This window comes from Mustela nigripes, chromosome 2, assembly GCF_022355385.1.
Source record: "Mustela nigripes isolate SB6536 chromosome 2, MUSNIG.SB6536, whole genome shotgun sequence".
Classification (NCBI taxonomy): Eukaryota; Metazoa; Chordata; class Mammalia; order Carnivora; family Mustelidae; genus Mustela; species Mustela nigripes.
Window position 1 is genome coordinate 60,965,348 of NC_081558.1, and position 26,849 is coordinate 60,992,196.

The 26,849-nt window shown below is 44.1% G+C and overlaps 1 protein-coding gene across 8 annotated transcripts in view; it reads right to left on the reverse strand.

The window, feature by feature from the left end:
* The window catches only part of LOC132011641 (cytosolic 10-formyltetrahydrofolate dehydrogenase-like), a 123,503-nt gene that overhangs the window by 46,390 nt on the left and 50,264 nt on the right, over nucleotides 1–26,849 (reverse strand). Inside the window, exon 4 of one of the 8 annotated variants that reach the window (XM_059390503.1) lies at nucleotides 3,052–3,250. The exons of 6 other annotated variants lie outside the window; for them this stretch is intronic. The gene's annotated coding sequence lies outside the window, so the exon portion shown is untranslated. Of the gene's footprint in view, nucleotides 1–3,051; nucleotides 3,251–26,040; nucleotides 26,693–26,849 lie in introns of those variants that run through there. One more of the 8 variants, XM_059390498.1, reaches the window with a different exon arrangement.

The following is a 26,849-nucleotide window of genomic DNA, read 5'->3' on the forward strand; positions in this document are numbered from 1 at the left end:
TGCGCTACATGGCCAAAATTAGCAAGACAGGAAACAACATGTGTTGGAGGGGAGGTGGAGAAAGGGGAACCCTCTTCCACTGTTGGTGGGAATGCAAGTTGGTGCAGCCTCTTTGCAGAACAGTGTGGAGATTCCTCAAGAAATTAAAAATAGAACTTCCCTATGACCCTGCAATTGCACTCCTGGGTATTTACCCTAAAGATACAGATGTGAAAAGAAGGGCCATCTGTACCCCAATGTGTATAGCAGCAATGGCCACAGTCGCCAAACTGTGGAAAGAACCAAGATGCCCTTCAACGGACGAATGGATAAGGAAGATGTGGTCCATATACACTATGGAGTATTATGCCTCCATCAGAAAGGATGAATACCCAACTTTTGTAGCAACATGGATGGGACTGGAAGATATTATACTGAGTGAAATAAGTCAAACAGAGAGAGTCAATTATCATATGGTTTCACTTATTTGTGGAGCATAACAAATAGCATGGAGGACATGGGGAGATAGAGAGGAGAAGTTGGGGGAAATTGGAAGGGGAGGTGAACCATGAGAGATTATGGACTCTGAAAAACAATCTGAGGGCTTTGAAGGGTCGGGGAGTGGGAGGTCGGGGTACCAGGTGGTGGGTATTATAGAGGGCATGCATTGCATGGAGCACTGGGTGTGGTACAAAAACAATGAATACTGTTATGCTGAAAATAAATTTTAAAAAATTAAAAAAAAAAAGAAACAAGAGCATTGAATGACACATTGGACCAGATGGGCCTCATAGATATATACAGAATATTCCATCCTAAAACAACAGAATACTCATTCTTCTCAAGTGCACATGGAACCTTCTCCATTTGGGTCACAAATCAGGGCTCAACTGATACCAAAAGATTGAGATTATTCCCTGCATATTCTCAGATCACAATGCTTTGAAACTGGAGCTCAATCACAAGGAAAAGTTTGGAAGGAACTCAAACACCTGGAAAGTAAAGACCACCTTGCTTAAGAATGTTTGGATCAACCAGCAGATCAAAGAAGAACTTTTCAAGGAATAATTCAAGGAAAGGAATGAAAATGAAGATATATCTGTCCAAAACCTATGGGATACAGCAAAAGCAGTCCTAAGGGGGAAATACATAGCCATCCACGCATCTTTCAAAAAAACTGAAAAATCCAGAATACACCAGCTGTCTCTACACCTTAAAGAACTGGAGAATCAACAACAAATTAAGCCAACTCCACACACAAGAAAGGAAATAAGATTAGAGCACAGATCAATGAGATAGAAACTAGAGATACAGTAGAATGCATCAATGAAACTAGGAGCTGGTTTTTTGAAAGAATCAATATCAATAAGATCGATAAACCATTGGCCAAACTAACCCAAAAGAAAAGAGAGAAGGCCCAAATTAATATAATTATGAATGAAAAGGGAGAGATCACAACTAACACCAAGGAATTAGGAACCATCATCAGAACTTATTATCAACAATTATATGTCAATAAGTTAAGCAACCTCGATAAAATGAATGCATTCCTGGAAAACTATAAACTCCTAAAACTGAACCAGGAAGACACTGACAACATGAATAGACTGATATCTGGTAATGAGATTGAAGCAGTGATCAAAAACCTCCCAAAAAACAATAGCCCAGGACCTGATGGATTCCCTGGGGAATTCTACAAATCTTTCAAAGAGGAAATAACACCTATTCTCCTGAAGTATTTCAAAAATTTGAAGCAGAAGGAAAACTTCCAGACTCTTTTTATGAAGCCAGCATTACCCTCATCCCCAAACCAGGCAAAGACCACACCAAAAAGGAGAATTTCAGACCAATATCATTGATGAATATGGATGCTAATATTCTCAACAAGATCCTAGCAAACATGATCCAACAGCACATTAAAAAGATTATCCACCATGACCAGGTGGGATTCATCCCTGGGCTACAAGGACGGTTCAACATTTGCAAATCAATCAATCTATAGAACAAATCAATAAGAGAAGAGAGAAGAACCACATGGTTCTCTCAATTGATGCAGAAAAAGCATTTGACAAAATCCAGCATCCATTCCTGATTAAAACACTTCAAAGTATAGGGATAGAGGGAACATTCCTGAACTTCATAAAATCTATCTATGAAAGACCCACAACAAATATCATCCTCAATGGGGAAAAGCTGACAGCCTTCCCTTTAAGATCAGGAACACGACAAGGATGCCCACTCTTGCCACTCTTGCTCAACATAGTACTAGAAGTTCTAGCAACAGCAATCAGACAACAAAGAGAAATAAAAGGTATCCAAATTGGCAACAAAGAAGCCAAACTCTCTCTCTTCATTGATGACATGATACTTTATATGGAAAACCCAAAAGACTCCACCCCCAAACTACTGGAACTCCTAGAGCAATGCAGTAATGTGGATACAAAGTCAATGTACAGAAATCAGTTGCTTTCTCTTTTAAAAATTTTTTATTTATTTTCAGCACAACAGTATTCATTGTTTTTGTACCACACCCAGTGCTCCATGCAATATGTTCTCTCTCCAATACCCACCGCCTGGTTCCCCCAACCCCCCCCCCCCCCCCCCCCCCCCCCAACTTCAAACCCCTCAGATTGTTTTTCAGAGTCCATAGTCTCTCATGGTTCACCTTCCCTTCCAATTTCCCCCAACTCCCTTCTCCTAACTTTCCAAGTCCACCAGGCTATTTGTTATACTCCACAAATAAGTGAAACCATATGATAGTTGACTCTCTCTGTTTGACTTATTTCACTCAGCATAATCTCCTCCAGTTCTGTCCATGTTGCTACAAAAGTTGGGTATTCATCCTTTCTGATGGAGGCATAATACTCCATAGTGTATATGGACCACATCTTCCTTATCCATTCGTCCGTTGAAGGGCATCTTGGTTCTTTCCACAGTTTGGCAACCATGCCATCAAGGAGATTCAAATTAAAACTATATTGAGATATCACCTTACACCAGTTAGAATGGCCAAAATTAGCAAGACAGGAAACAACTTGTGTTGGAAGAGATGTGGAGAAAGGGGAACCCTCTTCCACTGTTGGTGGGAATGCAAGTTGGTGCAGCCTCTTTGGAGAACAGTGTGGAGATTCCTCAAGAAGTTAAAAATAGAACTTCCCTATGACCCTGCAATTGCACTCCTGGGTACTTACCCCAAAGATACAGATGTAGTGAAAAGAAGGGCCATCTGTACCCCAATGTTTTTAGCAGCAATCAGTTGCTTTCTTATACACTGACAATGAAAATAAAGAAAGGGAAATTAGAGAATTGATTCCATATGCTATAGTACCAAGAACCATAAGATACCTGGGAATAAACCTGACCAAAGAGGTAAAGGATCTGTACTCGAGGAACTACAGAACACTCATGAAAGAAATTGAAGAAGAGACAAAAAGAGGAAGACCATTCCATGCTCTTGGATCTAAAGAATAAACATTGTTAAAATGTCTATACTGCCTAGAGCAATCTATACTTTTAATGCCATTCTGATCAAAATTCCACCAGTATTTTTCAAAGAGCTGGAGCAAATAATCCTAAAATTTGTATGGAATGAGGAGAGACTCCGAATTGCTAAGGAAATGTTGAAAAAGAAAAACAAAACTGGCAGCATCATGTTGCCTGATTTCAAGCTTTGCTACAAAGCTATGATCACCAAGACAGCATGGTACTGGCATTAAAACAGACACATAGACCAGTAGAACAGAGTAGAGAGCCCAGATATGGACCCTCAACTCTATGGGCAAATAATCTTTGACAAAACAGGAGAAAATATACAGTGGAAAAAAGACAGTCTCTTCAATAAATGGTGCTGGGAAAACTGGACAGCTATATGTAGAAGAATGAAATTTAACCATTCTCTTACACCGTACATAAAAATAAACTCAAAATGGATAAAAGACCTCAATGTGAGACAGGAATCCATCAGAATCCTAGAGGAGAACATAGGCAGTAATCTCTTCGATATCAGCCACAGCAACCTCTTTCAAGATATGTCTCCAAAGGCAAAGGAAACAAAAGCGAAGATGAACTTTTGGGACTTCATCAAGATCAAAAGCTTCTGCACAGCAAAGGAAACAGTCAACAAAACAACCCATTGCATGGGAGGCAACCCATGGAATGGGAGAAGATATTTGCAAATGACAGTACAGAGAAAAGGCTGATATCCAGGATTTATAAAGAACTTCTCAAACTCAACACACACAAAACAGATAATCATGTCAAAAAATGGACAGAAGACATGAACAGACACTTCTCCAATGAAGACATACAAATGGCTATCAGACACATGAAAAAACGTTCATCATCACTAGCCATCAGGGAGATTAAAATTAAAACTACATTGAGATACCACCTTACGCTAGTTAGAATGGCCAAAATTAGCAAGACAGGGAACAACATGCTTTGGGAGAGGAGGTGCAGGAAGGGGAACCCCTTTACACTGTTGGTGGGAATGCAAGTTGGTGCAGCCAATTTGGAAAACAGTGTGGAGATTCCTTAAGAAATTAAAAATATAGAACATTTTTCCATTTCTTTGTGTCTTCCTGGTCCTGGGATCAAATCCTGCATGGGACTCTCTGCTCAGCAGGGAGGCTGCATCCCTCCTCTCTCTGTCTGCCTCTGCCTACTTATGATCTCTTTCTCTGTGTCAAATCAATAAATAAAATCTTTAAAAAAAAAAAGAAATTAAAAATATAGAACTTCCTTATGACCTTGCAATTGCACTACTGGGTATTTACCCCAAAGATACAGATGTAGTGAAAAGAAGGGCCATCTCTACCCCAATGTTCATAGCAGCAATGGCCACAGTCAATTATCATATGGTTTCACTTATCTGTGGAGCATAACAAATAACATGGAGGACATGGAGAGATAGTGAGGAGAAGGGAGTTAGGGGAAGCTTGACGGGGAGAGGAACCATGAGAGACTATGGACTCTGGAAAACAATCTGAGGGTATGAAGGTGAGGGGGATGAGAGGTTGGGAAAGCCTGGTGGTGGGTATTATGGAGGGCATTATTGCATGAAGCACTGGGTATGGTGCATAAACAATAAACTCTGTTACACTGAAAAGAAATTAATTTTTTTAAAAAAGAAAGAAAGTGAAAGTTCCAGTTTCTCATTTCCTTTCTGTTCCTCCACTCTACCTTTCTTTGTCCACCAAGGAGGATATCCCACCAGCAGCTCAGTCTATCCTTACACACCATCCATAAGCACACTGCCACACTGTTCCACATCCCACAAAGCTCCCTGGCTAGCTGCTGGGTCCTGATAGGTCCTATGTCTACTCCTAGCTCCCACGGAGTAACTCATACAAGAGCTTCCTGGCTGGATGCTATAGGAAGAAGCCCCACCCTCTCCAAGGTAAACTGTTTTTGTCTAAGGGAGACAGTTTGTTTTCTTCTTAAAGAGAACTAAGCTATTAAATTCAGAGCCTGGACATCTCAGGTGATATATCTATGTTATGTTAGTGTGATATTATGTTAGTGGGGAGAGTTTCAAGTGAGAGTGTGATACCTGATACAATAGGGTATTTTTGAATGACAACATCAGCTACAAGCTGTATGGTAGTGAGCACTTTCCTTGGCAGAAGTGTTTGTCTTTGGATTTTTGGTTTCCTGATCAAAATGGTCTTGCAAGATCTTGTATGAAATGCTCAAGCTCTGTCCCTGTCCACTGTGTTTTGTTCTGGGGCCATTGACTTAACCCCTGATTGCCATTTGGTTTCTGAAATAGAACAAAACACCTGTGTAAACACTGTATAGTGTGATGTATTCCTCATACTGTAATCTTTTTCCTAATTGCAGATGGATGAAGAACATACAGGTCGGGTTTTTATAAAACTCATCTTTTTCAAACCAACCATCACTGATGAAGAAGGCCCGAAATGCTTGTCTGCTTCAGTCTGCAGGAATCCACCCTGATTCTGCATTCCTTTTGGGAATGGGTGTTGAGATTTAATGAGAGAACCTGTCCTGTAAGGAACTATGACCTTGTTCTACATTCCCAGAGGCACTAGGTAATTTAGGTTGTGTGGTTTCTGGTTTGTGAGGGTTAGGATTGGCTGTGTGCATATGTGTGGCGCAACTGTCAATGTGTGTGTGTGTGTGTGTGTGTTTCCTCAGGAGGTATTTCTGACTTACACAACAGTCAAACTTCTCCAAAAAAAAGGAAAATCTCATCAACACTGCACATAGAATGCATATAAATGTATTGTATACAATACCACTTTCCTCTCTCAACACAGCCGTACCTGGAGATTTGCTTAAAACTCCCTTTCCTCAGAAGGAGATGCTGCAGGGATGAATGGCTCAATTCTTGCCTTCTATGTGGAAAAGCAAAAATAGGAACCTAGGACCATGTCCCAGTGCTGTAGCTCTGGGACACTGATCAGCACTTATCACTCAGCTATGGGGCCACCAGTCACAGAACAAGTCCCACATCCATTACATACCTGGAGATGCTCATCTCCATTGCCCAACATTTTAAGTGGCCTCCATGGACAAATAACCCAGGGCAGCTCATGTGCATTTAACAGCCCATTGAAGTCTAGTCATTAGTGAGGACCACAGAGAGAAAGCCCACATGCTTGTGGTGAGTCAGAGTTTGTGATAGGTGTGGATGTAGGTCCCACAGAGGACCATGCAGGTCAACATCTGTCAGAGGTGGGGCCAATTCTCATGTAGGACCAAAGCCCATGATAGCAACTTCCCACTTCCTTCAACCCCCAGTGCTTGGCAACGAATCCTCTGCTCTCTTCTTCTATGACTTTGACTATTTATGCACCTCATGGTCATGCAAACACATAGTATTTGTTTCTGTGACTGGCATATTACGCTTAGAATAAGGCTCTGAGGGCTCATTCCTGGTTCTGCACATGATAAGTTCACTTCTTTGAAGTTGGAATAATATTCCACTGCACTTAGATACCACATTTTCTTCATCAATTTTTCAATTCACCTGTGTATGGACACGGGGGCTGTTTCCATTTCCTGGTTATTGTGTAGATTGCTGCAGTGTTTATAACATTGCAGCTCTGTGCTAGAGAAGCTGGTTTCCTTTCCCCTCATACTATGCCGAGGAGCGTGACCACTGGATCATGTGGTACTTCTATTTATAGTTCTTTGAAATACTCATTACTGTTTTTCATTCATTATGTCTGTGCCATTTTACATTCTAACTGTGTACCAAGGCTCTGATTTCCCTTATTCTCACCAATACTCCCTATGGTTCTGTCTTTATCTTCGTCTTTCCTTAGCCTCCCCCTACCTCCTCCCCTCCCTTTTCCTTTCCTTCTTTTCTTTCTGTAACTGGCATCTGAACAAGTGAGGTGATATCTCATTGTCCTTTGAATCTGCACATCCATGGTAATCAGGGATGAAGAACAGGTTTTCATATGTCTGTTGGCTATTTGCACATCTTCTTTGAAGTAATGTCCACTCAAGTCTTTCTCCCATGATTAAACTGGGTGGGTGGCTTTCTTGGGTTTTGTTTTTTTTGTTTTGTTTTGTTTTGTTTTGTTTTTTGCAATTCACATGCAGGAATTTCTTATATATTTTGAATATTAGCTCTTTTTGCAATGTGTATTTGCACATGTCTTCTCCCTTTCCATTCTCTCCATTGTTGAAGAGACTATCCTTCTCCATGGTGTAGTCTTGGCATCCTTGCTAAGGATCCTGTGCCCGTGTATGTGTGTTCATTTGGGGGCTCTCTATGCTGATTCATTGTTCTCCCCGTCTGTTTTTATGGCAGTACCATATGGTTAGAGTATTGTAGCTTGCAATGCATTTTAAGTCAGGAAGAAAAGAGCTTCCACTCCTCTCATGCTCGAGATTGTTTTCGCTATTTGAGGTTCCCTGGGGATTTTGGTATTATCTGTTCTGTTACTATAAAATGACATTGGGATTTTGATATGGGTTGCATTGAAAGGTACTCTGCTGCTACTATGACCTGGGGCACTGACCTTACCGTTTTGGCATCCCAGGATCTCAGAGAGTAACTGGGATATGTGCACAGGCTCAGGAAATACCTGCAAATAAATGACCCAATCAGGCCAGCACACACTCAGCAAGGAACAATGAAGGGATGGGCACTTACAACTTGATCTTTGGATTCTACAGTTCTGCTATCCAGAGTGCTAGCCACTAGCTTATAACTCTCTGTGTATAACTGGTTTTATTCCATCATTCATTAACTCATTTAATTCCAAGGAAAGGAAACATCATATTGCTCAGTCACACTAGCCACATTTCATGTGTATCCCTAAGAGTTGGAAATGGGTCCTTACACTTGGTGATGAGAGCTATAATAAACTTGAACAACTAAGTGTGAATGGTGATTCCTGTAGCATCTCTATCACACCTCAGTTTCACAACTGCGATCAATGTCTTACTGAAGGGTTCTGATTCCTTCAAGCCTAACAAACTACTGGGAACCCATAGAAAAATTCAGGGAGATGCTGGATGACTCACCACAACCTCAACTAGTGTAGGAGGAATGGCTGGGCCCTCTCTTCAATAAAGGGATTGCTCATGCCTGTGTCTCTATAGATTTGTTTGTGGAGATCCTGGACAATGATACCAACCAGAGTGAAGACATTCCTGATACGAACAGCACTCAGGTAGGAATCAATGGGAGAGGGTTCCAGGTAACAGTCAGGTTGCAACCACTGATCTGGAGACTGCAAAAGTGCAGTTGAAATCAGAACAGGAAAATAGGCATAGAAGACTGATTTGCTCATTTCATTTCTTAATGACATGAGAGGAATTGTGTCTGTAGGCTTTGAGTGTGCAGTCCTGGAAAAAATCTGTTCTTGCTTTGCTCTCTGCAACTTTCGTTCCCATGAAACCTGTACTCCCCTCCCTTTGAAACTGCTGAATGTCTGACCTTGGTTTTGTTTGCTTGGCACCTCTTGGGAATTGTGCCCCAGAGATTATGGGACCATTCTGTTAATGACTTATCATGACTGTATTCTGGCAGGGACACAACTCTCTCACAGAAACCTGGCCTAGTGTGTGCCAGGTGGTAAAGGAAGGGTAACGGTCACCTGTACAACTTCTAGGACTTGTAACACCATCTTCCACCTTCCTTCCTACCTTTCTCCCTTTCGTCCTTCCCTCCTTCCTTCTTTTCTTCTTTCTTTCCTACTTCCTTCCTTCCTTGCTTCCTCTTTTCCTTCCTTCCTCCCTTCCTTCCTTCCTCCCTCCCCCACCACTCCATGCCACTCTACCTCCTATTTCCCTTCCATCCTTCCATCCATCTTCTCTTTCTTTCTGTCATCCTCCTTTCTCTCTTTCTTTCTTTCTTTATTTCCTTTTTCCTTTCTACCCCTCCCTCCCTTCCTTCCTTCCTTCCTTTCTTCCTCTTTCTTTCCTCTTTTTTTTTTTTTAAAGATTTTGGTTATTTGACTGAGAGATATACAGCAGGAGAGGGAATAGAAGCAGGGCACGTGCAAGAGGGGAAAACAGGCTTCCCACAAAGCAGGGAGCCCGACGCAGGGCTCAATCCCTCAAACCCTGGAACCATGACCCGAGCCAAAGATGAACACTTAACAACTGAGCCATCCAGGTGCCCCTGAAACACCATAGTTCTATGGTGCTTGTACCTCCTTAAGGACCCTCCTTAAGGACCACTCCCACAGCTGCATTGTTAAAGAAATTCCTTCTGGCATCATTGCATATACTCCAGTGTCTTTTCCCAGAGTCACATAAGGGCATGAGCTTCTGTCAGAAGAAGGTCCGTGTGCAGCTGCTCCAGGGTGGGCAATCATTCTAGAGAACTGTGTGAGGGGCTGCTGGGCCTGTTTCAAACTCTTGTACTCACAGCTCCACTGACCTGTCACTTGTGATCTTCCTGTCATTGTCCAGTCCCAGGCAGAACCTCTGGGCAGTGGGCCAAAGGGTCACTGCTCTTCTCAGTACTAAGGACTCTTACTGGATGGCATTGACTTTGCCCCCATCACATCCTTGTCATGACCACCCTATGACCTTTCCTCATGCTTTTCTTCCAATGGTTAGGGCAAACCCCTTGCAGATGCTGTATGTTTGTGTGGCCACACAGCTGTCCATTTCCCAGGGCCTCACTGAGAGACTAAGGGTAATTGGACAAGTTAATCATCCTCTAAATTTCACTCACCCTTTATAATGGTTCTAGGAATTGGGGTGGGGTGTAATGTTGTCTCTTGAGTATGGTCATGTCAGGCTTAGAACAGACATGGGCTACATGGAGGTAGTTGATACTTTCTCCCTCAAGGTCCTCAGCAATGCCAGACCCAGGACAGCAACTCCCCAACAAAAAGAATCAGTGGATTTAGTGAGTGGGTGTCAGCACATGGATTGTCTGTCCTCCAGTGCTTCCCTTAACAGTAGAAAGGAAATGAAGCCTATCTTACGAGAGGAATAGGAGGGGGACGTGGCAGGAGGGGAGTCAGGAGGGAGGAAGGTAATAACAAGCACAGACTCATGGGGACAGTGATCTCCTGCAGGAGGGAGGACACAGGCATCCATCCATCCATTCCTGGTCTTGGAAAGAAGGTGAGGCTGGAAAAGCAGGTCAGAGAACAGACACCCACTCCCTCCCTGCAGACATCAAGGGCTGGAGCCTGGAGAGGACTCAGAGCTGAGGGCCAATCGCCCAGAATTCAGGGTACTTCCTTCCTGGAGCAGCAGGGTCTATGTTGCTACCTCTACTAACTCCGATCCTTTCCCATGGCCACCCCCACATCGTCAGTGCCATCCATATCCACCCAGAGTCTACTTTGCAGATTCAGAGGATTCGGATGAACACAGCAACGTGATGCCCATAACACATTCCTTTCTTTTGTCTCTTTTTGCTTTCTCTCTTTGCAATGCATAGCCCATCTTTATAGCTCTCACCCATTGTCTCTCTTTATGAGGCTCACCCTGAGGAGCCTCATCTCATCCAGGTACTTGAGGCCTTCTCTCTTCGGAGTCTAGGAGATGTTTCTGCACCCCCTTCCCTAAACCAGGGTCTGTAGCACTGATTCATGGTGAACAGTCCTGAATGGCCCAGCAGTGAGCCAGGCTGGGACTCAGAAGGGCCAAGCTGGATGGGCCCCAGAGAAGGCCTGGCCTGGTCGTGTCCCACATGGGTGTTTTCCTATCCTAGGCATTTCTGGTCATGCCTGATTCTTCCCTTCCTTTCAGATATCAAAAACTTCGCTATTACAGGACCCTAGAAGAAGAGCAGAGGGTGTTGTTTTGCAGGAGGAACATGAAGAGCAATTCTAAATGTGAGATGCCTGCCATTGAATGGTAAGGCACAGGTAGCTCATCCCTCCCTCAACAGACTCGGTTGGGTCTACAGTGGAATCAACCACACTGCTGGCCCAGCTGCTATTGCCTGCCACCAAGAAGTAGACAAGAGTATGGTCATAATCCAGGCAGCACATGAGATTATGCCCTGAGATTATTCCCCCATGGAACCAGGACCCAATCATGCATGCCCTTGAGCAGGAAGAGCTATGTCCTCCTTCAGCTGTTTGATTAGGAGGCAGGGATCTGGGTGCCTGTAGGACCACCAGGGATGGGAGTGGAGGAGGTGTGTGCATTGATTTATTTCTGAAGAGTGACCCTGGAGATGTTCTTCATGTCACTCTGCAGCACACAACCCTGCCCTCCCAACCTGATAAAATCAACAGAGACTTTCCTCTGTTAATATCTAGGTGTGATGAGACATTTGGGGTTGGGTGTGACCACCTCCAGATTCAGGCATCTGGCAGATGAGTGAAAGACATAGGCCCTCCAATGCTCATGCCAGCAGGACACCTCAGCTCCCCCTGCTTTGCATCCCTCTGGACACATGGCAGGCACTGGTAGTGAGGAGGGGATATTGTAGGATCCCTATCTGATTGTCAGTGCTCCGTGTGTGTAGGTCCCCTGAGCCCTAGGGTGTTCTTCAGAAATTAATCAGTGCACACACCTCCTCTACTCCTGTCCATGGTAGCCCTACAGGCACCCAGATCCCTGCCTCCAAGTCAAGCAGCTGCGGGAGGACATAGCCCTTCCTGTTCAGGTGCACACACCTGCTCATGGTGGCAGGCAATAGCAGCCAGGCCAGCACTGTGGGTGTTTCCACTCTAGATGGACCAAGTAAGTTGGAGAAGGGATGAGGCACATGTGCCTTACCTTTTCATGGTAGGCAGCCCCCTGAGCGTCCCCCTTGTGGGAGGTAGGGGCTAACTTCATACCACCATTTTCCAATGTGACTCTTCGGCTTCTCTAGATTCTGCCCTAACTGGCGGTCAAAGCCTTCAGAGAGATTTCTTATCTGTTCCCAGTGTAAATACGTCCAGTGGTTCAGTATGTACAATGTGCAGTCTCATTCCCTCTGGAGTACAGGAGCACCCAGGAGCCACTGTGCCACCCACAGCACCCAGATACGCCCAGGGCCAGTCCACAGAGAAGTCATGTTGAGGGCTCTCAGAGATTGGGAAAGGGGCTGCCAAGCAAAAGAAGGACCCACAGCCACAAAGAGGCAAGGCTATTAGGGAAGGCACCCTGATGACATGGCAGACACCATCTTCATTCAGTTTCTGGGGATCCATGAAAGCTTCTCTTTCTTCCAAAAGGCTTGGGTGCTACAGAGGTACCTCTAGCCCCCAGAGCTCAGATGTATGTCCCACCAGAAATCCTACCTCTCTTGTAGGGGCTGTCCCAAACATGCCATATGATCTCATACAGCTCTACCTCATGTTTCTCACAGCTGCAGAGGAGGACACTCTGGCCATATACCATGCCTAAGTTCTTTAGGGATACTCATCAACCATGAGCCAGACGGGTGTCCAGTTCCAGCTTTGGTACTCCTGGAACCATCAGACAGCAAAACATTCAAAATAACTATTGAGGGGCACTTGACCGTTATAGGACTCAGAAATAAGCTGTGTACAATTCTAACCTGGAGATAAGACCGGGGACCCCTGAAGACAAGACAAAGAGACCCTCTGAGACTGCCACCACCCCTGAGGTGGGTTGAGAATGACTGCTGAAGACCTAGCATCTGAGGAGGAAGCAGCACTCCAGGTCACGCCCAGTGCACTTTTGGGAGACACTGAGGCCATCTTCAACAACAGCAATGGACAGCCTTCCCTGCCTGCAGCAAGGTCCACTTCTCCTCCAGCTGTCCTCTAGCCCCCAGCAGGAATACAAGGAGGGAAGATGCAGGAAGACACACAACTGCCAGGGCCCAGTGGCTACCCTGGATTCCAACGGAGGAGCAGCTCTGTGCATCCTTTATCTCAGAGGGGACACAGCTTGTATCAGAGCTCCTTCCAGTCACCTCTTCACAATCACTGTCCCCAGCTCTGACTTTCTGGCTGACTGACCCCTGCTGACTCCCATTATCAGAGAGGGCTGACTTGCTGGGTTCCCGAACCAGTGCCCCTGCTCCCTCCATCTCACCAGGCAGGGAGTCTGCATGAGAAGCCCATCTCCTGACTGGCCAGTTCCAGAAGCAGCTGCAGTCCCTCTCGCCATTTATGGTGAACCTCCTCCCAGATTCCACACTCATGGGGAAAGGGAGGAGGCCCTGTGCAACCCAAGTCCTCAGTTACAGCTAAAGCACATGCCAGTTGTGCCTTCCCTCCTGCTCCCAGCACTTCTGAAATGGGAGTCCCCACCAGACTCTCCTGTTTTCAACTGGTAGAGCTCCCCTTCCACTGCAGTTCTTGTAGTGCCCATCCTCAGGCCAGCCTGCCCATCACTGCTGCTGCCATATCCAGCCTATTTTCAGCACACCTGAAGGTCCAGCTGCCCAGCCAGCCTGTGACCCTGAGGTCAACCTCATAGAGATAACTGTTTTGAACCACTACTGCCCCTAATATCACTTTGCCAGGGGCCCATCCTCTCAGAGCTCCCTGACTTCAGATGAAAGCCTAGCATTGCTGCCTGCCCCACTGCATTTAGGGGGCTCCTTTCCCAGTCCTCTCTTCTTAGCAGACCTATCTCTGGTGAACACAGCAGGAGCATGCTTGCCTTGAAGATGCTGCATCCATCCCCTACCCAGGGCTTGTTAGACCCTAAACTGCTGGATCATGGACCCTGATGTTTTCCTCCAGGTCTGGATTGTCTTCCTTGGGGCTCAAAAGGCAAGTGCTTGGCCTCAGGAAATAGCTTCCTTGAGAATTACCCAATGTCCGTCTTCCTCCCAGGCTGGACCATGTGTGAGCCTCATTTAGAAATAAAGAAATGCATGGATAGGCCTACCTCTGTGATCCTGGAGCCAGCTGAGTGCCTACAGATACAGCACTCCAACCACAGTCCCTGTCCTGCAGTGTTGCCCAAAGGTGGATGTTTTAAGGCTGTTTGTTCAATCCATGTGGCCTCAGTCTTCAGAGCGAAGCTGATGGAAGTACTCATCTCATATTTCCCTCAAAGCCTGGATGTGGTGGGACTCCTTCTGCCAAACTTGACTCCTCCCCTCTCCTGGCTTCCTTCCCAAGGCCCCCATATCTCTTCCAGAACTTATTATATATACTTGTTTCTGTTCCTATATACGATTCTGATTTTCTTGTGCTCTGTCAATTAAGGGTTTGAAAGCACTGATTTGGGTGAGAGGTGGCATGGGAAACAGACCTGTTTCAATTTTCCTGTGGCTCAGCTAATAGGGTATAGACAGTAGCACACTTTGGTGGCTAGAAGAACTGAGCCCTGCATATGAAAGTGTGTTTGGGACTTAAGGATGCAGCCCGGGGTATCTAGGGTCCCAGCGAACAGATACACCAGGAGACTTATCCCTGGCTGCTGGAACTGCAGCTGCTCAAGCACCACTCAGACCTGGAGCAGGCAGGACATACCCTGTACACACCATATGGGAGGGGGGGAAATGGCAAAAGGGAGAGGGAAGCAAACCATAAGATCCTCTTAACAATAGAAAACAAGGGGTGCCTGGGTGACTCACCCAGTTTTGGCCTTCAGGTCAGGTATTGATCTCAGGGTCCTGGGATCAAGCCCCTGGGATCAAGCCCCTGCTGAGCAGGGAGCCTCCTTTTCCTTCTCCATCTGCCCCTTCTCCCACCCCTCCAGGGGTTTCTCTCTCTCTCTCTATTTTAAGATTATTAAAATCTTAATAATGGAGCTCAAACTGAGGGTTGATGGAGGGAGGCAGGTGGGGTTCATGGGCTTCGTGGATCACGGGTATTAAGGAGGAAGGGCACTTGATATGATGAGTTCAGGGTGATTGTTGTATCCAGGTAATGAATCACTGAATTCTACTCCTGAAATCAGTATTTCACTGTATGCTACCTAGCTAAAATTTAAATAAAATTTTGAAAAGAAAAATAAGAAAAAATGAAAAGAAATTAAAATAAAAACAAACACAAGCCTTCTCAATGCCATAATTAAAAGACAGAGCATCAGAATGGATTTTAAAGACAGAAGAAGCTGCTATAAGGAACTCATTAGAAGAAACTAATTTTGTCATAACACAGATCACAGTTAAAAGTAAAGAAGCAGAAAAAGTTAAGCCACCATGGTAATAGAAATTAAATGTAACCCAGAGTAGCTACATTCATTTCAGACAAAGCTGACTTCAGATCCAGGAAAATGAGCAGGGATAAAGAGAGGCATCATATAAAGAGTAGGGGGTTCATTCTCCTAGAAGACATAAACCATCCTTCACCTATATGCACCTCATAATCCAGCATCAAATTATGTGACATAAAAACCATTGATGATGGGAAAGAAAAATGGAAAAATCCACTCCCTTGGTGGACTGATATTCAAATACCAAAATTCACTCAGTATTCCACCGTGAGACCTTCCTCTTTCAGTAACTGATACATGCATTATGCATAAAGTCTTTGAGGATGAACAGAATAATATCTTCAGTCAACTAAATCTAAAAGAGATTCATGAAATAATGTATCTAGCAACAGCACAATACACAGCCTTCCCAAACTCAGTGGAGCATTCAACAGAATAAGCACATTCTGCGGGGGGAAACCCACACCTCATAAAATTTAAAACAAGAGACCTCATGCACATTATGTTCTCAGACCCAGAAGAATGTGACCATAGAAGGAAAAAACAGAAAAATGACTAGAACATTCCAAAACCTGTTGAGGCTACACAACATGTGGATCAAACAGACAACACTCAAAAGAATGTTCAAATATTTTCCAATTAGTGAAAATGAATATACACCATTATAAAATGTATGGACCACAATGAAAGCAGTCCTTTGAGGGAAATTTAGAGCACTAAATACATACATTAACAAAATAAAGATCTGGAGCAATCTGCTAGATAACAATGTAAGTCTCAAGCAAACTAAGAAAAGAAAAGAAAAAAAAGAGAGAAGGAAAGAAAGAAATAGAAAAAAGGAATACTTTCTGCAGAGATTGATAAAATTGAAAATGGGAACTCAATAAGGAAAATCAGTAAAACCAAAACTAGTTCTTTGAGAGGATTAAAAAATTGGGGCATAAATATTTGGAATTCTTAGGCCTCCTTGATGGATAGACCCTTTAATTATGATATAATGCCCATGTTGAGCTCTTCTTACAGACTTGGTTTTAAAATCTACTTTGTCTGATATAAGGATGACTACCCTTGGTGTATAGCTACTCTGGCTTTCTCTGGACGTCAATTGCGTAACAAATGTTTCTGCATCTCCTTACTTCTAGTCTCCTGATATCTGTAGTTCTAAAATGAGTCTCTTATAGGCAACCTACAGTTGTTTTTGTGTGTTTGTTTTATCCATTTGGATGCGCTATGTTATTTGATTGAAGCATTTAGTATTCCTTTCTAAATGAATATTTTTAAATTTTTTCAATTTATTTATTTTCAACATAACAGTATTCATTATTTTTTACCACACGCAGTGCTCCATGCAATCCGTGCCCTCTATAATACTCAGACCTGGTATCCCAACCTCCCACACCCCCGCCACTTCAAAAACCTCAGATTGTTTTTCAGAGTCTCTCATGATTCACCTCCCCTTCCTATTTACCCCAACTCCCTTCTCCTCTCTATCTCCCCATGTCCTCCATGCTATTTGTTATGCTCCACAAATAAGTGAAACCATATGATAATTGACTCTCTCTGCTTGACTTATTTCACTCAGCATAATCTCTTCCAGTCCCGTCCATGTTGCTACAAAAGTTGGGTATTCATTTAATATTTTTATTATTTCTATCATTTTTTATTATTTTTATCATTTTTTATTATGTTATGTTAGTCACCATTAACTACATCATTAATTGTTGATGTAGTGTTCCAAGATTCATTGTTTATGTGTAACACTCAATGCTCCATTCAATATGTGCCCTCCATAATACCCACCACCAGGCTCACCCAACCTCCCAACTCCCGCTCCTCCAAAACCCTCAGATTGTTTTTCAGAGTCCACAGTTTCTCATGGTTCATCTTCCCCTCCAATACCCACAAGGGGTCAACCCGTCCCCGCACGCTTCTCCCCTCTAAAACTTTCAGCTTGCTTCATGGAGTCCACAGTCTCTCATGGTTCGTCTCCCCCTTTGATTCCCACCTCTTCATTTTTCCCTTCCTGCTCCTAATGTCCTCCATGCTATTCCTTATGTTCCACAAGTAACTGAAACCATACGATAATTGACTTTGTCTGCTTGACTTGTTTCCCTCAGCATAATGTCCTCTAGTCCCATCCACGTTGATGCAAAAGTTGGGTTCAAACTGATGATTGAAAGGGATGAATTTAGGGCCATTGGTTCCCTGCAAAGTTGGTGTTTCTGGTGCTGTTCCTTGGTCCTTTCTAATCTTTGTTCCTTTTGGTCTTTTTTTCCACATTCAAAAGCACTCTTTAATATTTCTTGCTGAGATGGTTTAGTGCTAACACTGTCTTTTAGTTTTTGCTTGTCTGGGGAACACATTCTCTCTCCTTCAATTTCCTGTGTAATGGTTATATTGAAAGAGGTCCAAACAATATAAATAAATAAATAATAAACAGGCCATATCCTATACTGCCTTGGGCCTGAAGCTGCAGGATGTTTTTCAGAGTGTACACTCTGCTATTGTGTTTTGCTGCTCCTTCCCTCAGGTCAGTCCTCTCCAGAGTTTCTCCTTGCCTCTAATGCAGAGTGTCTGGACCTTGCCCACTGTATGGCAAGATTTAATTAAGTGTGCCTTGGTCTGCTTGTTAAATGAAGCTAGAGCTCAACAGAAAAGAAGCTAGACCTTATTTTACCTGAAGCTCTGAAGTACTCTCTGATCAGTAAACCTTCTACATGGGAGGGATCTGTGCTGGTCTTCTGTTGAGAGGGGTTAGCCATACAGATTCTTAGGTGAACTCACCTTGCTGCAGATGCACTTGCAGGGCACAGGGGTCAGGGCTTGGTGTAAGCGGCTCTGGCCTCTACTTGGTGGCACTGTGTTGTTCACTGTAGTTGGTCAGTGCTGATGGGTGGGGGAGAAAAAGGCAGCACCGTACTCTCTTGTTCCCAAAGACATGAGTTCACACCCACCACTCTTTAGATAACCCTCATAGAAGGGAATCACTTGCCCCTCTTGTGTCTCCGCCTTCCATTCCATCCCTGCCTTTACCATTTGTGTCCAAGCTGCCTGCCTGCCAGTGGCACAGCATTTTTGTGTTTTATGACAGGTGCATCTGGCTTTCAAAAATCCCAAATTTTAGGGCCTGGTGTGGCTTAGACATGCACAGATTCTCTGGGGAGGGTTTAGCCACCCTGTGGCCAGGGGCTGGTTGGTGCCAGAAAATGGTCACATGACCACAGCATGGTTGATAACACATTATAAAGGGCATCAAAAAGCCAGCACCAAAGTTCACTGCCCTCCACTAGTGTCTTTCATCCTATACTAATGAACAGGGAAGCTGTTTGGCACCTGCCTGGTCTTTGTGTCCAAAGTGTCCCTGCCAACTCTCCCAAAGGTACTCCAAGAAGAGGAACTGTTTCTCACCATGCAACCCAAGGGATCCTCAGAACACCCTGCCTACTCTCAGGCCTCCAGCCTCTGTCCCCACAGGAGCACCACCAAGCCCTCCAGGAATGAACCCAGCAATGGTGTGGGTTTCTAAATCCCAGAGAAAATATTCCTTCACCTTTCCAGCCCTGGGAGTGGTCTTTAAGGAAGAGAAAATGAAAGACAGAAGCAGGAAGGTGATGTGACAAGTCCTGCCAGTTAAGCCAGAGAGAGTTGCCTTCTCACCCAGCACATGACACACACTAGAAGAATTTAGTCTCCATATACAGGTGTCCCTGAGAGGGGTCTTGTGTTGCCAGAGAATACATCCACCATAGTTCCCTAACAAGAGGATCCTCATTCTTCATGCAGAATTCCCAAGTGCTGGTAACGAATGAAACTAAGATTTGACATTTGGTAGTGGCAAAGGGAGGCATGTTCCAGGAGAGATTACTTTTTAGAGAACAGAGCAAGAAAAGATGTGTACAAACCCAGCACACTCAAGATCCCTGGATGCAATTCCTCTTACTATTATGTCATGAAATTATAAAATAAACAAATCCATCTTCTACACATATTTCCCTTTCCTTTCTGATTTCATATTCACTTTCCTCAGTCTCCAGGTCATCAGGGGCAACCTAACTGTTACCTGAACCCTCTCCCACTGGCTTTTACTCAGTGTTGTTTCCTACCTAGAGAGTCTTCCACCTCACTTCTGGAGTTCTTGATGTTCTCCACAAGCCAACCTCTAGAAACATAAGCAGGAGCGAACATTTTATTAGACAGAGAGGCCCGGCCATTCCTCCTACTCTGGTTCAGATTTTGGTGGGACATGCAGCATCTCCCTGATCCTTCTAGTTGGATTCTCAGACCTATGCTGGCCTTGATGGGGTCAGAACACTTCAGCAAGACAGTGATCACAGTAGCAAACCTTCAAATGAGACCGAGATGATAAAGGAATTGTCATTTGCATTCTCAGTTCTACAGGCCCATTATAATGCTCACCTCCAAATTTAGCAATATGAAATTCCATCTGTCCTAGAAAACATGAAATTTTCCTAGCGTGTCCCTGTAAAGGGAGCTTACTTTATTTTATTATTTTTATTTTACTTTAGTTCATTGAGTTGATAAATGATTTTGTAAAGTTAACTTTAGAGAGTCACATTTGTCTAGGGTCTATTGTTCTGAATAGCACAGCTCTAGAGTACAAAGAGGAAGAAGAAATTACCTCTCCTTCCCTGCCTATTCCTTGCACAGTATTTGCTGACCTGATCTGACCATTCAAGCGTAGGTTTTTCAGTGGGTTCTTGCACTAGAGTTGGGCATTACCTGAGGGCTTGGGAAATAAAAACAGTAAGGTCAACAGCCAGGTCCTAGAAAATATCATATACAAGTTCAGTGACACACCTATAAAAATCCCAATATCACTCATAGAAAAAACAACAAAATCTTAAAATACATATGGAACCATAATGGACCCCAAAGAGCCACAGCAACACTGAAAATAAACAACAGAAATGGATGCTCCACACTTGCTGACTTTCAGACACTTTAGAAAGCTACACTAAACTAACCAAGGTGGGGCAGGCATAAAAATAGGCACATAGACAAATGGATCTGAATAGAGAGCCTGAAAATAAACTCTCACATACATGGCCACCTGATCTTTGGCAAGGATGCCAAGACTACACAATGAGGAAAGAATAGTTTCTTCAACAACTGAAAGAAGGAAAAGGCAACCTACAGAAGGAGAGAGAGTATTTGCAAACCTTATAGCAGAAAAGGTGTTACTATGCAAAAAGGAAACAAAAGGAACTGACTGAATCTGAGGATGGGGAGAAAACTTGATCTCGTGGCTCCAAAGGAAATAAACCAATGGCCAACAGGACTATGAAAATATGTTCAACCTAACTAGCCATCAGGGAAGTGTAATCCAAACAAATCCCACATCCTTTGGGATGGCTTTTATCAAAAAATGAAACAAGGATAAAACAACAAAAACAACCACAACAACAAAACAGGTGTTGGTAAGAATGGGAAAACGTCAAATGTGTGTATGCCATTAGTGGACTGGAATATGGTGCAGCCATCATGGAAAAGTGTGCTGAGTTTCCTCACATTGCAAAGAGAACTCCCCGTGGATCCAGCAATCACACATCTGGGTATTCATCCAAAGGAAATGAAAGGAGTATCTCGAAGACATGCCTGCAATTTCATTCTCATTACAGCACTTCCACAGTACCCAGGATATGGGAAAAGGCCCATTGTTCATTGACACTCAATGTTGAATAAATGTGGTATATCCATACAGTGGATATTATTTAGCCTTAATAAAGAAGAGAATGCTGTCATTTGTGGGAACATGGAAGACCTGGAGTTCATTAAACTAAGTCAAATAAGCAAATGACAGAATAGGACTGTATGACTGCATTTCCGTGAGCAGTCTAAAATAATCAATGTTATGGAAGCAGAAAGCAGAAGGGTGCCAAGCATTGGTGAGTTGCTCTTCTATGTGTATAAATATTTAGTCATGCCAGATGGAAGTAGAGATCTGCTGCTCAGACATGTGCATTGAGTTAACAATACTGGGCTGTCTACTTGCCAAATTGGTCAAGAGCATTGATGTAATGTTATGTGAGGTTTTTTTCCTACAAGTAAAGCAGAAGTAAAAGAAAACACAAATGTTAAAAGTAAAGAAAGAAGAAAAAGAAAGAAAAGAAGAGAAGAGAGCAGTGGATGGGAAGAAGGCAAAAGGATCACACTGTTGGTTGAGAAGATGACAGAAAGGCACTCTCTGTAGATGTTAAAGATGTCTGCACAGTGTTCACTGTTGTGAACCGGAGGCTGTGTCCTTTTTCATCTCCATTTAGGAGGGAGCCAAATATCATCTAAAGTATGCACAAGGTGCATTCAGGTACTACTGCCTCTCCTGATCTTGAATCTTTGGAATCACTCACCAGCAGTGGAAATGATGATCTATAGATTGAGGATTTCTAGGGCACCCTTGTATCAAGTAGAGTGTTTTTGGGGGCAAAGGAGCTGCATTGGAAAATCAAGCAGTCTTATGCTATTGTTTGATTATTGGGGGGAAAAAACCTATATGGAAATCAAATCCTATTAAGACATGCATTTCTCACAGAGTTGATGTTCCAAAAAACAAAACAAAACAAAACAAAACAACAAACAAAAACAAACAAGCAAAAACCTAAACCATAACATGGTTCAGTGTCCATTGCTATTGACTTAAAATAACCACCTTGACTTGCTTATTTGTAGAGGCCTTCAGAATAATCCATCCATCTCCCATGGTCAATGGATGGGACATGAGTAGTGACACTCCTGTCACACTCCTGAGGTTCCCTTTCCCCACATGCAAAATGTACCCCTTCACCCTCTTAACTAGGAAGCTGAGTGCCCACCCTGATGCTCAGTCCCTGAAGAAGACCTCTTGTCTCTCATTTTGTATGACACTGTTTTTGCCCAACACAAAAGAACCACTGCAATGATCAGTGGTGGGAGACTCATTCTCCAAACAAGAATGAGTTTTATTCTATTATTCCTTATTCTGAAGGTAAATGCTAGACCTCAGTGGGGAAAGAGGGAGTGAATTTCCCTCCCCAAATTCCTGGTACTCCTCCCTTCTAGATTCCCACCAGGTCTGGGTGTGGGCATGCAGTGGCACCAGGAGCCACCTGCTGAAGGAAGGAGCCAGCCCCAGCACTCACTGCTTCAGAGGGACTTGGGAAGACTCACTTAGATGAAGAGTGTTTTGAGTGGGTGAAGTGGCAAGACTGAGGGACCCTGACCTTTTACAATTTCAAAAGACCTACCATGAGGTGAGAGTCATTATTAAATGGAATTGTCACTGACTCTGTAACAGGAATTGGGAAGCATGATTTTGTTGATCTTGGGGACAGTTATCCTCTTCCTGGCTACTGATGAGATATGTTTTCCTGGTTAATGGGTGTATTCTATCTGGCATATCATGAATAATATTTGAATTGTACACTTTGATTAATTTACACATGCTTATGCACTCATGATGTATGGTGATGGAAACTTATTTGGAGAGTCAACACCATTAATTGTTCTGTGTAGGGAAACATAACTCTAGGAAAACACACAAAAATGCACAATCAAAACTAGAATCACTGCACATGGATTCCCATACTGACACACCTACTTCCCTGCATGCAGACCTACCCCACTTGCTTCTGAGGACTGTACAACGTGGCCACAGGTCTTCCCCTAGAAAATCCCTTTGTGTTGCCACATGCCATATTCTCAGTCCCACCAGGAAGCTGGAATCAGGTGGCTTTCAACACTAAACTGCCAGGACAGCCCTACCTTTCTCATCTCCCAGATTTCTCCTCAGAAAGTGAGTGATTCCAGAATACATACTGCCTTCACTATCCCCCTGACCAGTCTGCTATTACAGAAAGAAAACCCTCTGAGGATCCTTTCATCCAAGGTCCTGCTTGTAGAGCTTTCTTCTTAAGTTGGTGACAATAGAAAACCAGGTGAAAATCTGTGATAGAGACCAGAAAACCAAAAGGCAAGAAGAGGGGAGGCCTACCCATGGACAAAGGCATCAAATTTTCCTAAAGAATGTATTCCTCCCAAGTCCCTTTGTGTCGGCAGTTAGGGAATTATTTCCAGGGGGGGAGAAATTATTACTGGTAAAAAGATAACTACCTGATACTCCAATTGTTTCAAAGTCTTTGGAATCAGGAATCCGTAGGTAACAGGTTTTACTTAACATTCAATCCACTAAGTTGTATATATCAACGGGCATGGGCATGCTCATATTTTTATATCTTCACTCACTTTAAAATGCAATAAGGTGAAACAGGAGTCAATATGGTGGAGAAGTAGCAGGCTGACACTACTTCAGGTAGCAGGAGATCAGCTAGATAGCTTATCTAAAGTTTGCAAACACTCACAAATCCAAATCCAATGGCAGATCGAAGAGAAGAACAACAGCAATTCTAGAAACAGAAAATCAACCACTTTCTGAAAGGTAGGACTGGCGGAGAAGTGAATCCAAAGCTATGGGAAGATAGACCCCGAGGAGAGGGGCCGGCTCCCGGCAAGCGGCGGAGGAGCACCAGAGCACAAAATAAAGACTTTTAAAAGTCTGTTCCACTGAGGAACATCACTCCAGAGGCTAAACCGGGGTGAAGCCCAAGCAGGGTCAGCGTGGCCTCAGGTCCTGACAGGTCACAGAAGGATCGGGGGTGTCTGAGTGTCGCAGAGCTTATAGGTATTAGAACAGGGAAGCTGGCTACAGAGACATACAGCAGCTCTTCCTGCCCACGGGTCCTGTCCCCATGCTTTAATAAACCACCATTTTGCACCAACGATGTCTTAAGAATTCTTTGTTTAGTCATCGGCTCTGAACCTCTTCACCCCACCGAACCTGACTTAGGTTCTGGGACTTCATCATTTTAGCCTCTTTGCAGAACAGTGTGGAGATTCCTCAAGAAATTAAAAATAGAACTTCCCTATGACCCTGCAATTGCACTCCTGGGTATTTACCCCAAAGATACAGATGTCGTGAAAAGAAGGGCCATCTGTACCCCAATGTTTATAGCAGCAATGGCCACGGTCGCCAAACTGTGGAAAGAACCAAGATGCCCTTCAATGGACGAATGGATAAGGAATATGTGGTCCATATACACTATGGAGTATGGATGGCCCAGCAACCTGGGTTTACTAGAAGAAGGCTTATTTACGTAATTATCATCGAATATGTCAGGAGAAAGTTTACTAGCTGACTCATTTGGGCAAACACATTCCACAAAAGCCCCTTAGTCTGGGGTCCTGGTGTAGAGCAATGAAGGCCTAGGTATGAGCGGTGAAGGTATCCTAGGTCCATTTGCCCTGTTTCCTGCAGAGGAGATCTAACTGATAGATCCCACTGAGGCCATGCAGTGTTACAGGAGCTCAGTCCTTTCCTAAGTTTTGCAATCCAAATCATTTCTAGTGGGTTAAAAGGCACCCCAAGGTAGAGTCCTTGGGAACTGAAGAAGCCTACTGAGGCCATGCTTCCAGAAAAGTAATGAAGGTCCATTACCAAATCCCGACTCCTGGGTGGCGTCCCACACAGGGTATGTCAGAGGTTTTAGGGGTCAAAAGCGACCTGAGGCGTCCCTCAAGATACGCTATTGATCGCCATCCTGCCTTCCTCAGAAGGCATTCCTGCCGTAAGAGGCCCTGGAGGGGTGCTGGTGTCCCTCCACTTCCCCATTGCATCCTAGGCTACAGATGGGTGCCTGGTGAATGGACTAAAACGCTTGTGCCATGCTATCGTATGTCCTGAAGACTGCATACTGTTTTGCCATATTAACCCACAAAAACTCTAGAGAAGTTTTGGCAAGGGAAATTACTCAATTTCATAGCTTTAGGCGGTTTGCAGAAGACACTCTGAGAAACAGTAAAGATCGAAATCCATCATGGTCTATGCGACATTCCAACACATGTGGTCCTTAAAGACAACTTCCCTAGGAAACGGTCCCCGGTTGCGTTTTAATTCAATCGGGTACTGGTTTCAGCCGGCTCCCAGTGGAGGTCCCGCGGCCAGAAGTGGCTAGACCGGGCATGTGGAGGGGATCACATTAGATCAATCAGGAGGAAACCTCACACGGGAGTCTTAAGATTGGCAGCCGTCCTGGTGACTTAGGTGGCTATCCCGTGCCCAAGAGAGACAACTTTCTATAAGAACAGGAATAAAGAGAGGCCATCAAGTTTCTGGGTCTTATTGCCTTTCCGGCCAGGGTACGAGCTTACAGCCAAAAGGCAGACGCTCTCCTCCCCGTGGAGTAGCCACGGGCTAGAGGATTACAGCCTGAGCAATTGACATGCAAGTGTTCCAATAAGACCATACTCCTTGAAAAAGCCCTGGAATGAGAGTACAGGAAAAGGAGAGAAAGTACTCACCACTTTTGCTCCGAAGCTCAGAGTCCAAATGTAAAGACTCGCAAAACTCCTGGCTGGCTCGCCAAAAATAATGAAGTCCCAGAACCTAAGTCAGGTTCGGTGGGGTGAGGAAGTTCGGAGCCGAGGACTAAAGAAAGAATTCTTAAGACGTCATTGGTGCAAAATGGTGGTTTATTAAAGCACGGGGACAGGGCCCGTGGGCAGGCAGAGATGCGGCCGCCCCGGGTTGTTAGGAGTGGTTGGTTATATACACAGGAGTTGGGTAAGTGAGGACAAAGGGGTGTTCAGAAGTGCTATTGGGGCAAAGAATACTATCAGGATATTGAAGGCTTAGTTTCTATCAAGTAAAGACAATTGGAAGTCTGGTGGAATGTTACATTCCTGCTATCAAGCATCCTTGTTAATGAGATTTAGGTTTAGATGAAATTTAACTTTATTTACTTTTCCTTCTACCTCCACCTCCTTCGGTTTTTCATGGAGGGGAGGGTGACATTAGGGCTTGAGGAATTGAGTTCTGTGTCTTTGGAAATTGGGCTATTGATAAGGTAACTTCTTTGTTGTAATCTCAAGGACATTTGCAAACCAAGGGAGACTCCTATCGTGCAGGATTGTGATCTCAGCAAGTTAACTATTTATCATTTTATGGCAGTCAGGGGTGCCTGAGCAATGCTACACCTATGGAGGGGAGCGGATGAAGGGGGGGGGGGGTTGCAAGGCGCCAGCTCTTGCGTTGTCCTCAGCCAGCCTCCTGCTCCCTCATCATGCCTCCATCAGAAAGGATGAATACCCAACTTTTGTAGCAACATGGACGGGACTGGAAGAGATTATGCTGAGTGAAATAAGTCAAACAGAGAGAGTCAATTATCATATGGTTTCACTTATTTGTAGAGCATAACAAATATCATGGAGGACATGGGGAGATAGAGAGGAGAAGGGAATTGGGGGAAATTGGAAGGGGAGGTGAACCATGAGAGACTATGGACTCT